Genomic DNA, 16237 nt, shown 5'->3' on the forward strand with positions numbered 1-16237 from the left:
ATTAAGTCAGCTACATGAGGCAATGAGCACAAAAATTTATATAATTTATCAAGTTTCGGAAACAACAGCAGCAATACAGAAGAATTAAAAGGAACCAATTCATTATCATCATGTAGCTTAGAACTACAAACCACCTGCCCAACCAGCCAATGGCCAGAATCTCGGGACCAAATGGGCACCAGCGGGTAGTGCCCTTCGCCCACCACCTCGGGGGGGGGGGGAGGTCCCTGGGAAACAGCCCAGCGGGATGGAAGGGGCCACCAGCCACTGCTGCTCTAAAAGCCAGGTGAGCAAGGGGCAACTCTCCTCACCCACCCATCCTGGTCACCTTCATGACTTCTAGGAACTTGAAGCCTCACGCCAGGGTCTCCAGCACGGCAGAGACTGCTGTACTGCATGACCCTGCAGCCCTTCCCCTTTTCCTGCTCTCACCTTTGACTGAGCCGAATTCCTTCTCGTGTGCTCTGGTCAGGATGTCTTTGTAGAGGGCTTCAGGATCCTTGCATTTGCCTTGTCTGAGGTAGCAGGAGGCCAAATTGTTCTTGGTCTTGGCCACGTTGGGGTCGTCGGGCCCCAAGCAGGACTCGCAGATCTCGAGGGCACGCCAGTAGTAATACTGGACCTCCTTGTACTTGCCCTGGTTCTTGCACAGCAGGGCCAGGTTGTTCAGCTGCTTGCCCACATCCAGATGGTACTTGCCCAGCACCTTCTCATGGATCTCCAGCGCTCTCTTGCACAGCGGCTCCACCTTCTTATACTTGCCCCGCTTTCCGTACAGCACGGCCAGATTGTTGAGGGTAGCAGCCACGGCTGGGTGGTCCTTCCCCAAGGTCTTCTCCCAGATGGCCAAGGCATCATTGAGAAGATGTGCTGCCTCCATGAACTTGTTTTGGTCCCTGTACACCAGTGCTAGAATATTCAGCATGGTAGCGACATGGTCGTGGCCGGAGGTCTTCTCCAGCTCCTCCAGGGCCTGCTTGCAGAGCGGCACAGCCACCTCGTACCAGCCCTGTGAGGCGTACTGGATCACCAGGTTATGGAGGGACTGCAGGCTGGCAGAGATTTCATAACTGCCATGCTGGGCTGCCGCATCGCCACTGCCGTGAGCTAGCCCTTGCCGCTGGTCATCATCACTGGGGAAAAGATCGTCCAGGGTGTCCTTGGCTGCCTCCCTGCTCTTCTTGTCCGAGGGAGAGACATCCTCGTCAAACTTTTTAATCTGATTCGTGAACTCCAGGTGCTTCTCCTCCTCTGCAAGCTGGGCCACGGACTGCTCGCTCCGCTGCAGCTTCTGCTGGGTGCTGGTCAGCTAGTCTCGCAGCCACTGGTTCTCCTGCACCAGGCGCCGCACCTGAGCCCACAACTTCTGCTTCTTGTATTCCACCGCACTCAGGTGGCTGGACAGGGCCGTGATCACCTGAGCTTCCCTGAGGCTTCAGAGACTTCCGCAAGAGGCTGGCCTTCTCCTGGGCAGCGCTGGTTTCGTGCCGCTGCTCCAAGCGGTTGACAGTGTCAAGCAGGGTGGCCAGCAAGGAGTGGTGCTCGCTGCAGTGTCTCCAGGCCCTGCACCACAGCCTTGGTGCCCAGCACAATCTCATCCTGGGTCATTTTCTCCAGCTTCTCCTCGTGGGGGTACAGCATGGTCGCCACTGCTTGGCCTTAGGGGGTGCATGGCGGGCCCCTCCTTTTTTCGAGGGACACACAGGACCCCCCTTTTCCATGAGAGTGCCCAACCAGACCACCACCCCCTCCCAAGGCAGGCTGAGTGAGGACTAGATCTCTCAGGTTCCCAGTCCAAACATGCTGTACTGCACACGGCACCATTATCAGCAGAAAGTGAATGTTTGGCTGCTTGCATTTTTCACAACATATCTTACATCTTCAGATCACAGCCTACATCTTCAGTGAATAATCTTAAATTATTTCAAAGGGCATCATGCCAAATCTGACTGTTGGGTAAGAATTGTGTGGCAACACAGAGAATTAAGTTTTTTAAACTCTGAATTTAAAACATTAAAAATGCCATCCTAAGCAAATTTAGACAGGCCTTAGGCAAAACTAGCATGTTGGGAGTTATGGGCCCATACTGCCATTTGCATAGGATTGCAAGGGACTGTAGAACGCAATAGCTATGTGCTGGATCTCTTGTGGCAAATGAATGTTCTTGCCATGTTCCACAGGACGACTACAAATTTAATCAGATTGGACAGTTCATGTATACATCACTCATGATTAATTATGTCTCATATTTTATTTCTCTAACCCATATGAATAGTGGCTAGTGACTGAAAGAGAAACTGCATGCTTATAGAAGATTCCACGTTAACATTAATCATCAGCCCCGTGTGTATTCAGGAGCAGTCACTTCCCCATTCCGTATCGGTTTGGGAGTGTATTATTTATAGTTATCAGATCACTGAGTTGTGTCCATTCCTCAAGTGTTCTGGGGCAAAAGTTCAGATTACATCAGATGAAATACTACCGCTGGTAACTGAAATGCGACGTGGTTGAGGGGAGAAGAGAATTCTGTTCTGGGCTCTGTTTCTTAGGAGGCAACGGAGCAAGAAGTCAGATGCACATTCAGATCCCTACTGTACAAAAACCTCTTCTGACTTCTTTCTTGACTTATTGAATTATCAATATGCAATCTATTAACATACTCTAGCATTTAAATTCTCATGCTGGTAAATGGATTTTGCAAGATCCATCACACTGGGGGAGGGAAGCATTCTTAGGGCTTTGAAAGCCCTTAGAATTATTTGTATTAGTATTGAAGCTGGAATCCTAAACCTTCAGTTTCATGTCACTCAAATGGTAATGAGATCAAAAGATTCTTCGTGGAAGGCATGTGGAAGAACTGGTTTTCTGTAGCATCTCTCTGCTTGATTAAGCAAAGGAATTAAAGATCTACTTTTGAGTCAATGCATTACTTGCAGGTAGTATGGGCTAAAAAGTGTTTGTCTTCTAGTTTGACTCTTAGGGAAGGACAGAGGCATTTGTACCAGCAGGGTGTGAGAGAGGTATGTACGAGATTTTCTGTACTGTGCGCCAAAATAGCTTGCCTTTCCTTGGCGGCGATGAACCTGGATTTGGCTGGGGCCAGGAAGGGATGCCATGTGCAGATTTACACAAGCAGCAGAATCGTTGGGGCGGCCGAGCTCTGTCCTAAGAGGCATATCATCATGGACAGACAGGCACCTACCGCAGCCATTCTGGTGTCTCAAAAGGTGACAGTAGAGTTCAAAGTTGGGATGATACTTCCAAATGCTCTAAAGCTGATCATATATAATGGACAAAATGCCTATTTCTTGTGGGGGAGTGCAACCTGTTTAATTTCCCCAACATATCCATGAAATTACTGTAATGTAATTTTACCATCCTGATGTTTGGCTCTGGGTCATTCTAATGAAGCAAACAGGCAGAAGTTATCATCTGGTTCTTGCATTCCATTTAGTTGCAATAGCAGACATTTCAAATCCCCCCCAACTTAGGCTAATGACATTCTTTCCTTCGTACAGAAAAATAAAGGTAATATGGTGTTTGTGTGGAGGTGCATGGGTCATATTAGGAACTACTGATTAAAGACAATGTCTACTGATTTTAATATGTCTCGGATCTAATATTTCCTGAACGAAAGAACCCTTCCAGTCAATGGGTTCCATTTTTGTCCAACCTGACAATGACATTTATCATCAAAAAAGCTACATCAGGCTGTTCTATATGTCACATGCCTAGTTATTAATGCTTTTCTATCTCACCATTAATTTATGTATCTAAATAACATACAGTGTGTTATGAAAAGGATGAAAATGGAAGTGCACCTGGAGCCCTGGGGAACTATATTTGCATGATGCTCCCCGACTCCCAGAACACACTTTTATCAGTCTGTCCCCACACCTAACTGCTTCTCATTTTCTTTTTTCACACTTGCTGCTCACATTCTTGTTCTCCTTCGCTCCACCTGCTCTACCTTCAGCTTTTGATCACATTTGCTATTGCTTTCCTCAGAGATGATAACATTATGGAAATCTGACTCTCCAGCTGTCTGTCCTATGCCTGAATGTAGTGCATCTGTCCTGTGCCTCCTAATTAAAAGGAAAACTTCTATGAAAAGCGCTCAAAAGCTAGACATGGTTAGCTCGGAAGCTTTGCTCACTCTGCTGTCAGCCACGCTCTTGCCTGCAGATCCTTGCATCCTACCCTGCCCTGTTCCTTTGGTTCCCCACTATTCAGATCTCTGGGAGAAGGTTGGTGCCGAATCAGGGCCGTTGTAGGCATCTGAATGAACAGAAGCCCCAGATTTCCCCCGCAGCATTCCAATGTTCACCACGTGACTTCTTTGTATACTGTACTTGCTTTCTGAAAACTACCATGCTACAGAACAGTTCTGGGGAAGATGAAAATCCCCAAGCACATCTTGCCAAAGCAGGAAGTGTAAAGAAATCAGCTAAACTGAACGTGCATGAATGTTGTCATACATACTAATGTTGATCTCAATTCTCCGAATGCTGGTTGTTCTGTTGCCAATACACCACCATCTGCATGCATGAGGAGAGGATTAGCTGGCCTAGTGGGACTCCAAGGTTTGGAGGAGCACTAAAAGTCATGAGGGGAGAAATCACTTAGGAGGCACTTCAGAAACAGCCCAGTGAGAACTGAGGCCCCAGAATGCAGATTGACTGCTTGAAAGCTGATGACACAAAGAGAGAGAAGAGGGAATGGCATAGACTAGCTGGAGTCAAGAAGAGGAATGCTCCACATGGCAACACTTCGTTCCAAGTCTCACTTGCCTTACTTTATTTTTGCGTGAGAGCAGCTGATTTGTGTTGTTTTTTAATGCCTAGGTACTTCCAGATGAATGGCTTCTAGCATTAGTAGTCAGAAGACACTGCACAGTATTCAGTGTTTTCTTCCTTAAGGTGCAAACCTATGTAAGTGGGAAAGTCCTACAACTCATAGCATTTCCCAGCCAGCTTGGCTACCTGAAGAATGCTGGGAGTTGTAAGACTTTTTCTGTTGAAATATGCATATGTACACCTAATGAGTTACCTACAGAAAGAAAGAAAATTCAGTGGGAAAACATGATGGTTAAAATGGAAGAATATGATATATAGACTCCCATAAATTTCCTTGAATGAAGCAAGGAAATTACAGAGTAAGCACCTCCACACACCATGACAACCTATCATGAGTGACAAGCCATAATGGGTTGTGGTACTGCGTTAATCTGGGATGCTTCCTGCAGAGTGGCTTGCTTAAGGGCAACAAACCACGCCAACAACCCATGGCTTGTTCTTGGGGTTGCTGACCCCACATTGGGTTGTCACGTCTTCTGAACCTGAGTGAGCTGCTTGGCAAGAACATAAAAATGCCTTGCTCCTTTTGCCCAACTCCTTCAGGCCACCACCAATGACAGCCACCCCACCAAAGCCCAGCTGGCACAGTGGAGTGTCTATCCCTAGCCCATTGTCCCCCACTGAAATTGTGAACTCTTTTTTTTTTCTTGCCATGACTTTCCTCTCTCCTTCCCCCCAATTTTTTGGACATTGTCTTTCATGATCCCTAGGATCCAGAGACAGACCTCTTAAAGTCCTCTAGTAGCATATTGGTGGTGTTGTCACTTATTCACATTTTTGTTTAAGTGCTAGACATTTCTGCAAATGCTATCGTTTTAAACATTGTTTAGACAGACTTGTACATGTTTGGAGGCGTCCACTTACGTAGGTTTGAGCTGGGAAGCCTCTTCCAGGGCCAACGTCCTCTAGGTTGCTTGTTGGCCCAAGTGCAGCAGGCGTCAACCATGAACATTGACCCAGGCTACAAATAGGCCCATTTTTCACTTTGCAATCTCCTGAAGCTGTCAAAAGGTGAACTGTCAAGGGAAAGCAAAGCTACAGATGCTCTTTGCTCTTGAACGGTAAGTAGATCTAGTTGTTTTAGCTGAACCTAACAAAACAATTTATACAAATGTCTTGCACTTATTTTTTCTTTTAAAAAATGGATGGCAAACCTCCGGTGAACAGCTTGGGCATTTTGAATGGGCTGTCACTGCCTCTCAACTCAGAGGTCACATTGGCTAAGGAAAAAGGGGAAAACAAGATGATCAAAGAAAAGATTAATTTCAGTTTGGCTTCATGCCCCTTGTGGGGCAGAAGCAGCTTTGGTTGTCTTGCTAGAAGATTTATGCCAAGGACTAGATGGGACCGTGTGTCTCTGTTGTTCTGCTGGACCTCTCAGTCACTTTCCACTATCCATGATATTTTTCTTGACCACCTAACTGGAATGGGAATTGGAGGCCTTGTCTTACACTGACTCCAGTTCTTCCTGAAGTGGTGGACCAAGAATGTGGTGTTCGGAGACTCCTGTTTCACTCTCTAGTCATTGACATATGGAGTTCATCAGGTTTCTGTTTTGTCCCCCATGCTATTTAGCATATATATGAAACCTTCGAGAGAAATTGTCTGGAGACTTAGGGTTTGGTGTCACAAGTATGCTGATGACACCCTACTCTATATCTCTTCTCCATCTCAGTTCAAGGAAGCTGTGTTGGTTCTAAATCAGTTTTTGCAGTAATGGAATGGGCAAGGGCAAACAAATTGAAGCTTAATCCAGAGAAGACAGAGGTACTCCTGGCCATTCAGAAGGTGGCTCAAGGAATAGGGATTCAGCCTGTGCTGGGTGGGGTTACACTCCCCCTGAAGATGCAAGACCAGAGCTTGGGTGTGCTTCTGAATTCAACCCTGAGCCTGGATGATGGGGAGTGCATTTGCACAGTTAAAACTAGTGGGTATTCCTAGAGATGTTTATCTTCACCACAGTGGCACATGCCTTACTTACCTCCTGTTTTCACGTTTTCTGAAAGAGCTTCATTGGCTCTCAGTCTATTTTCAGGCACAATTCAAGGTGCTGGTTAGGACCCATACGGTCCTACATGGGTGGGGTTGAGGCTACCCAAAAGACCATGTGAGCCTGCCCATACCCTAAGCTGTCCTAAGGAGGCCCTTCTCTTAACCCCATCACCTTCACCTGTGGGAACACAGCAGAAGGTTCTTTTGGTGGCCACCCAAGGATTTGGAACCCCTTCCCTGGGAGGCCAGACTGGCACCCTGTCCGTGTTGTGTTTTTGGAGGCAGACAAACCCTTTTTCTGCCAGCAAACCTTTATGAATCATCTGGACCTGTGATACGGCACCAAACTAGTTTTATTCTATATATTTGTGTTTTTAATTTTGGTATTTCATAAAATTTTATTATTCTACTAATTTAATTATATGTTTTAAACTTCTTATATTTCCAATTACATTTTAACTGTATATATTGTAAACTGATTAAACTGATAAGAAACTGATACATTATATATGTGTACGTATATGTATGTATGTTGTAAGCCACCTTCTGTTCCAGTATTGGGAATAGTAATATTAATTACAATAATAGGTGCAGTGAGTGAAAAGGCTCATGATCACAGTGAGGAGAGGACACAAAGCCTTCACTGCCAAGGCCTTGGGGATACCGGGTGGCAGGCTGAGGGGAAAGAAGCAGGGGGCCGTGGGGGACCACACATGTGGATCCTAGCCATCTTTTGGAAACTCTGGGCTGTTTTGGCAGGAGTGGCGTGCATGGACCTGCCAGCCTGAGAGAGAAATGGGGAGCTGCCAGCTGTGCTCATTGCTTTACCGCTTGTTACGAGTAGCAAGGGGGTTTCCACTCTTGCCTGGCAGGTTGCTTCTTCTGGTGCTTGACCCACTATAGGCCATGTCATTTGGGTTCTTACTATGGCTGCCAACCAGGATAAGAACCAACTGTTGCAACCACAAGTGCGTTCGCACATCACCAACCAACTAATGACAACAGTCACTGGTTGGTTGTTGGGTCATGTGAACCCAGAGATTGCGTTCATCGACTTCTGCCTAGTTTGCTCTGATTAAATTGGTGCACTATCTTGTACTGCAGCATTATTTCAATTGACAGCCATTTCGACTGGTGCAATTTTAGACAGAGAAATCCTTTGGTTCTATATTTGGTTGCCAATACATAAGTCAATCATTCTTTCTCAGAACTGCCTGATTTTAGAAGATTTCTGTCCATGTAAGTCAGTGGACCTCTCTATTTTTAATTATTCCACTTTTAAAATTCTTCACCAACAGAAATCATTTTGTTCAGTCACACTGAATTTCCTGTAAGCATTTAGGAAGCAGAAAGATGGCCTTCAGCCTTAAAATGCCCTCATATATTGCTTCTTCTAGTGTCCTCATGACAAATCTTCCACTGCAGTCCTAGCACAAGACTGCTTAAGCACACCATCAAATTCCAGCACAGTTTCCTCATAAAAATAAATGAAATTGGGAAATGGGAAAGAACTTTCTCAGCTTCCAAGTTTTATTTCTGGGCATTTAGAAAGTCCTACCCCTACCCCAAATTGCTGCAGGACCTGTGCCAGAGCAAACAACTTCATAAGCAAATGTGAAGAGTGTGTGATATCCTTTCATTCCATTCTCACATTTGTTCTCTTCATATTATAATATTTAAACAAAGGAGGATTAAAGTCCCATTCTTTAAGTCCCATTCATTTCAATGGGTTTACTCTATGAAGCACTAACTTTGGGTGCAACTCAATAGTCTATCAAATGTTCACAATTAGAGGGTGTCTTTGTGTATACACACATCTTTTAGAGGAGTTCTTCAGCTTTCTGGGGTTTTTGTGTTTAATTTAGTCCCAACCTTCCCTCTGTGCATCGTTTAATAACCAGTGTTCACAAATGGTGCCAGATGCTAGTATTTGATAAGGCAGAACTCCAGATGACGGTCAAGGCCTTTGCTCTAATAAAGGGTTCTGAATTACTATGACCAGAAGGTGGAAAATATGACAGCTTTTCATTCACCATCTTGGTATCTGCACCTGGGTAGAATGGTAAATGGGACATGTGGGAAAGAAGACTTTGATTCATCAGCAATCCAGCAGCTCTTTAAATGAAAATGTGGATAACCATTGAAAAGGGAGGAACTTTTAAAGGAGCACTCCTAAGCAGCAGAAAGCCCTCCCCATTGCGGCATGATGTCTTGACCCAAATGAGGACCAAGCAGTCTTTTGTGCATGGCTAGTTAGGAGAGGCTCTCACTGAAGTGGGACCTGCTTGCTTACATTAAGTTAGGAGGACAGACAATTTATGAAGGGCTTATCAGGAGGAGAGTCATTTCAGGTGTGTAGGTTGAGTGCAGGGATGCCAGCATTAAAATTCTACCTACAGGGCGGACACAAGTCCTCCCACCATGTCCTTTCTTGTCTCCCTCTGCCCATGATCACAGCTATGGCAGCCATTCCTCTTCCTCCTGCTGCTACTGTGGGTGGCAAGGGCCCCTGCTCTCTTCCTCTGTGGGTGGCAATGGCAGTGGCTACCTGAGCACCCCACAGGATTCTCTTCTCCCTTAATGACTTGCTTGGGGGTTCATGCCTCGGACCGAGGCACAAGCGGCCTCTGGGACCGTGTCCCCCACAGAGCCTCACTCTGATGGCAGACCCTGCAGCGAAGCATTCTGGCTGGCCTCTCGGAGAGCTGAGCTGGCTGCTTTTGATTCTGAGCAGCTGGCAGAGCTCCTGAGAGAGTCTAGGGGAGAAGCTGAGCATTGGGCACGGGATGCTTCGGAGAGCTGTGCCAGCTAGTCTTGTTCCAGCAGGAGAGTGGCCAGCACAGCTTTCTGAAGCATCTGGCCAGGTGTGCAGTCCTCCTGGCACCTGAGCTGGGGGATTCATCCCACCTCACAGAAAGGCTGGCCAGTTGACAAGAGCTTCAGCAGGAACACTGCAGCTTCAGCAGGACTTCCTTCCCGTCCCGTCCCGTCCCGTCCCGTCCCGTCCCGTCCCTTCCCTTCCCTTCCCTCCTCCTCCTTCTCCCTCCCTCCCTCCCAGACCCAGGCAGTGCATTACTGGACAGTTCTGTTCCCCATTAATCATGAGTAGATCCAGGGCTCCCATGTATTTCTGATTTAGATCCTCACTTGACTGAAGCCAATGTTGGCCAACGGTCTCCTGGAGAAGGGGGTGTGAAAGGGTGAGGAACTTGGAGAAGGGCAATGTCAGAAAGATTTTAAACCTGTTCCTCATTGTTGTGTATAAATGGGTACTTGCTCTCATGAGATGCTCCCCCTCAATTAGGAATTAGACAACAACAGAGTCTGAAGAGGAAGCTGCACGCTGGAGCGGTCTGTGATGAGACGTCAGCTTTGTATTCCAACACAAAGTGCTCTTTCATTGCTTGATTGTAATTCTAAAGGGCAAAGCAATCTATTTTAAGCAGTGGCTGCTTGAATCTTAGACTCCCATCACAACCTGTCCTTTGAATCCTGTTTAGAAAGGTTAAAGGGGCTTGAGCTACTCAGAAGCACAATTTTACCTTTCAATATGGAGCAAAATTCACTCAGATCATTCTGCTGAAGGGAGCTTTGAATTCATACTGTAGTTCATGTTATCTCATGCAATAATGCAAAAATGTTAAGTGCTTCTAGAAAGAGATGGTGGCTGACCTACAACCAAATGAAAGAGAAGCAAACATAAAAACCTTTCCAATAAGGCTTACTTGAAGGACCACCTGGGAAACTTAGCAGGGTGGGCTGTGGCACTCCTGTCCTGCTTGAGGGATCCTGCAGGCAGCTGCTGGCCACTGTGTGAACAGAAAGCTGGACTAGATGGCCCTTGGTCTGATCCAGCGTGGTTCGTCTTATGTACTTCTGTACTTACCTTTTCCTGGATGAGCCTGCCTTCCTCCGGAAAGGCGTTGCTTTCAGTCCGACCAGCATCTGATGTACATTTGGCATGAAACGTCTCGGTGATTGTGCTAGGATGTTGGAACTCTCTGCACCTGAGGCTCATCTGCCTTCCCTGGTGATGACCTTCTACTAATGGACAAAAACATTTTAAATTAAATGGATGCTTGGTCTAAGGGCTAGTTTGCTTGGTTTTCTCTACTGCTATGGTTTAATCTGCATCTGTCATTCGATTTTAGTTGTTAAATGGCTGTCTTTTAGTGACTGCCGGCTCTGGCAGTGAATTCTGCAAGGCAGTCCTCCCTTTGGTCTGTGCTAACCTGACCAACAATTTATTTTATTGGGTGGCCTAGGCAAAGAGACAGAAAATATCTCTCTATCTACTCTCTCCATGTCATTCATAGTTGCATAAATACTAAATTCATCCATAGCATGTCCTTAATTATCTTCCCTGAAAAAAAGCTTCACATGTCTTTGGAGCTTCTTAGTTTAGGGAAAAAGGGAGTTACATCTTCCTGCAAGTCTAGTATGCAGTTCAGCATCATCCTGATGATGTTTTTAATACTTGGCTAACCTGTTCTGATTCAACCTCCCTGGTGAATACAGTGGTATCTCAGCTCACGAACGCCTCAGTTCACGACCAAATCGGGTTGTGAACAGAAATTTCATAAAAAATTTGCCACAGGTCGCGAACCCTGCATCGGGTGACGATCGCAAGCGTGCCCGCCTTCCCTGCACGGGCGCCATCGCAGTCGTGCTGGGTGAGGGGGAGATGGCCACATTCACACTGGAGGGGGGGAGATGGCCACGATTGCACCCGTATTGCCTGCCCGAGTGCGCCCGCACCCGCCTCCCCTCCCCAAGCATGTCTGCGCCCATCCCCACACCCCACCCCGCACGATCGCTGGGGAGGGAGATGGCCGCAATCTTTGTTGTTCTTTGTCACTTCGCTTCAAATTTTTGTGAGTAAAAAAAATAGTTGCAGAATGGATTAAGCTTATTTACATTGACCCTTATGAGGAAATTTGACTTGGCTCATGACCAATTTGGGGTCACAGCCAGAGTCCTGGAACGGATTAAGTGCGTGAGCCGAGGTGCCACTGTGTGCATGCTGTCTCCTACTTCACTTCCGCACATGGCAAACTATTACGGTCATTTTGGAAGCCTAGTTGATTTTCATTTCTGTTATTAACTTTGATAAGCCATCTTATTTGCCAAAAAGCCCTCCAGGTGGCTCCCTGCCCAACAGCCTTTTTAAACTCTTATGACCTGTAAGCCCCACTGTGGCTCCTTGAAAGACGCCTCTCTCTCACACATGGCGGCCTGCCTCCCTCCAGAACTTTGGGAGAAGGCCTGCCTTCCAGGCCTGCACCTTCAGACTCACATTTGGGAGCGATGTGAGAGCGGCCTTATTGGTAGTGGCTCCCAGGCTCTGGAACCCCTCCCACGGGAGGCTAGCGTCACCCCGCCCCCCTGCTGTCCTTCTGGCAGCAAAGACCACACTATTCAGGAATACCTTTGATTTCTAAATGGACCTTGTAAATGGACTGTAGTTTCAATCCATTTTAACTTTATGTAGGCTGCCTTGAGTGTTATTCTTGGTAGAAAGACAGGGTATAAATCTAAATAAATAAATATGCTTAACGCTGATGAATCAGGCTTTGCCACTCTTTGGCTCCAGCTATTCGAATCCATCAAAAGAATGCAAATGCTGTTTACTGCCATCGGACTGGATGGAATGGAAACCTTGTGGGCTATGGAAGACCTTTCTGCATTGACTTCCTTCCGCAGAAACCCTCCAAGAGAGAATCAAGCACTGGATGCCTCCACAGTGTTTGATATTAGAAATTTACCCATCCGATGGCAAATTTGAGGAGGGGGCATCTCTCTTGACCATTCTCTTATTTACAGTTTACTTATTTACAGAATTAATGGATTCTTTTCTTACGAAGCTTCCATAAAGCTTCCATAGTTAGATCAGAGAAGGTTTTGAAGTGATGGTTATTCATGGAATGAAGTCATCCATTTTGGCCATTGACTTAATACCTGCTGCCCATCCTAAAGTCTGTGAATTTTGAAACAATAAGTGGAGAAGGACATTATGTACCACATCCCAGGCCTTCCTAAGGAGAGATGTTTGAGCAGGCACAGAAGAGGGAGATGAAGAGGGAGGAAGGGGATTGAGCCCACTTTCCGGCGCCTGCACATCAGTGCCTGCCATGCAGAGCTGGCCAGGGCTTGATACATTTTTCAGGATGTGCCCGCACAAGGGGTGTGATGGGAATGCATTCTGGGATGTATCTCTGAGTGTGCCAGAGTGTATGCATTGCTATCTATATATAGGTCGAGTGAAGACTGCCCAGGGCAAGGTTGAAGCTCTCAACTGGCAGCTTTATAAGTCCATTCGGTTTAATGAGGCATTAAACTATCATTGCATCACTGGGACAAATTAACATAATTGATGTCAGCATTGCAGACTGAAGAATGGCTTGTTATCAAGCCATTTTATAATGCAAGCATATTAGATGTCTGGCTAATTAATTAGTGGGCTGGGGGTACACCATATTGCCCGTTTGCACGTTTATTTGCATTTCCTGCAGCTGGGAGGCTACCCCCAAAAACATTCTATTGCAAAATATATGGCAGGGACTGTTGGGAAGCAAGCATGGCTGTGCGGGGAGGATCTGACAGTGTGCGCTGCCCCCCCCCCCCCGAGACGGTGGAAAATGTGTCCTTGAGCACGCCTTCCAACCTTCAACCTCTTGCAGGAGAGGCCTTCCATCACTCCTCTTAAGGTGACAATTCCATAGCCTAATAGATCTCACTAATGGCAGCCGTATCCTGACAGGCATCTATTAATGCAAAAGAAACAGTTAAGCCGCCAATTCCTTACGAAGTTTTCTAGTTCTGTTCTGTGTGCAGAAGCATTTGCAGCATCAGGAGGACCTGACATGTTTATTTGAAACAGGAAATGCTCCAGCTTTTATTCAGGCTTCCAGAAAAATAAGATTATTTGTGAACCCTCTCCACCCCTCCAAGATCTACACTCAGAAAAAGAGAGCATGCTAGCACTTGTCCCAACTCCACACAATAGAATTGGGGCTTACTCTGAAAGCATAGAAGCACAAAACATTTGGGGAAATCGGGAGCAGCATTTCAAGCTCTCTCAGCTCTGAGATACCTCTCTCTGCACTCAGGAAGCCGTGGTGGCCAAGAAGCATCTTGTCAGTTTGGCTTTTGAAACTGTTGTTATGGTTTTCAAGATTGCATTTAATGTTTTTTATTTGAGAGGGGCTTTCATTTTCTGAACCTTTTGTAAAGCATCTTGGTTGATTTCAGAAAGGTGGTGGAGAAAGACAACCAATGCACCAATATATGCCAGCCCCACGTAACAGATAGGCTTGATTGCATAATCTGCAGGTTAACTTGCATGCCGTTGTCAGTACAGACCCATGCTTGGTGTTGGCACATGGTGTCCAGCACACGCCCCTTTCCCAGTCAAACCAGTGCTGCAAAAGGGAAGATGGTTGGGACCTTCCATCCTGTCCTGGAATGTGGCAACTAGAGGAACATGATGCCAGCTCTGGACAACCCTTTTGCCCCTGAGGGAGGCATGCAATATACATAATGTCTGAACATGTCTCCACACGCACACATTCCAGTATGCAAGGATGGAGAGTTTTCAACTTAACCTCCCCTCCCTGGGCACCGGGATTGGATTGTACCCCTCTCTTCTCAGCTAGTTTGCACTGGGAACTGTTTTCACAGCAGCAATCAGCTGAGCTGGATGGAGGAGAGGCATGTGATATGGCGCTCACACTCTCCACACCTTCCTCCCCGTTTAAATTATGCTCCATATTGCCAGCAGTAGAGAATTCAGCAGCAGCAGCATGGGCACCTGTGCAGGCCATCTGGTAAGGATGTGAAAAGCTGTGGGTTGCCCGTGTGTATACTTTGCCAATAATTTCATTCATTTACTTGTAACAGAAATATATTGCTTCACTTCTAAACAGATTCTAGAGTGGTGAACAATAAAAGTTACAAACAGTAAAATGTCATATTGAAAGGTTCTTTTAACCAAATACAAATAAAATAGTGGATGGTCAATCAGAGGAGGCTTCCTGAAATACAGGTGTCTTCAGTGACACTGAAAACAAGCCAGTGCTGCTGCCGATCTGACTTCCAGAGACAGGAAAGTTCATGGAAAGGAGGTCACATGATGGGAAAAGAAACATTTTGTCCTATGGCTTTAGATTACCTAGACTGATCCCTGTCCCACACAGCAATCTGATGCTGGGATTTGATCACAGAAGCACATCATGGTGAGGTGTAAGGGTTGAGTATGGGTTGCCACTGAATTACAGATTCTTGCTGAATTGTAGGTTATGTTTTCTGAACTAACTACACGAACAAACCATGGTTGGTTAACCTGTGAATAACTCATGAACAGAACCCATGGTTTACTGTGGGGTTGTGAACTGGGAGTGGCACGTAATTAACCAGCCATCGTTTGTTAGCTTGGTTGGGTTCAGACAGCACAATAACTCAACAAGAACCCATGTTTCAACCACAATCCTCTGGTCTCAGCCCCTGAATGTGGGTTATCATGTTGTTCAAACCCAGATAGTGTGCAAACAGTATTGAGTTTAGGGTGCTCCTGCTCACCCTGCAGTTTGACCAGATCATTATGTGTCCACATAGACCTCAGACAAGTTGAGAATATGAGGGGATCATCCTGTTATCCTGTTGATCATTCACTGTTCTCCTGAAGGTTTAGACCTGTCATTCTTGCAAACATCGTTCTTAGCAAATCAGCTGTCCAATTTTAGCAAGCTGTGCCTATGTTCCCCATGTTTCTTGGGGGAGTTTTAATTTGTGGCCATTAAGAAAGGCCCTCCAGAGTTATCTAGCTTCCTCAAGGTAGGCGTACCTTTTACCCCTTTCCTTTTTCTCTCATCCCTCAGACGACTGAGGTTCCGTTCCACAGACATATTACTTGAGTGTAATGTTGATGGTGAGGAAGCCCTTTGTGTGATGGATTTTTGTTTTTATCATAAAAGCTCTAAAAACAGAGCATTTTAGCTCACTTAATCATTTTGACAGATGACAATACTAAGTACCATTCCCAGACAGATGACACTCGACGGCTGACAATACTAATCCTACAGCAGCTTCTCAGGGGAGATACTTATTGTAAAAATTGACATCTATTGCACCCGGATGCTCATAACCCATTTAGTGGCGGTGTGGTGTGCCGCATCATTCTTGACTCAAGGTTTCTGCTATTTCTGAGACTGGGCTTTGGTAAAAACTGGCAGGTCCTTTTGTGTCAGCCTTTTCTCTGAAACGTTGCTAAATTGGTGATGCATAGGGAAAGCACAGATGTTTGCTTAATGGCTATTTCCCCAGGGACGTCTCTTAAAGTTATTGGCAGGAGAGGAACATGCTGTGTGTGTGTGAAAGAGAACGGAGGGGGC

General features: G+C 46.1%; 1 pseudogene; it reads right to left on the reverse strand.

The window, feature by feature from the left end:
* Positions 1–355: 355 nt before the first annotated feature.
* On the reverse strand, positions 356–15751 carry LOC123033734 (annotated as a pseudogene).
* Positions 15752–16237: the final 486 nt, after the last annotated feature.

This window comes from Varanus komodoensis, unplaced genomic scaffold (genome assembly GCF_004798865.1).
Source record: "Varanus komodoensis strain SLA01 unplaced genomic scaffold, ASM479886v1 scaffold1, whole genome shotgun sequence".
NCBI lineage: Eukaryota > Metazoa > Chordata > Lepidosauria > Squamata > Varanidae > Varanus > Varanus komodoensis.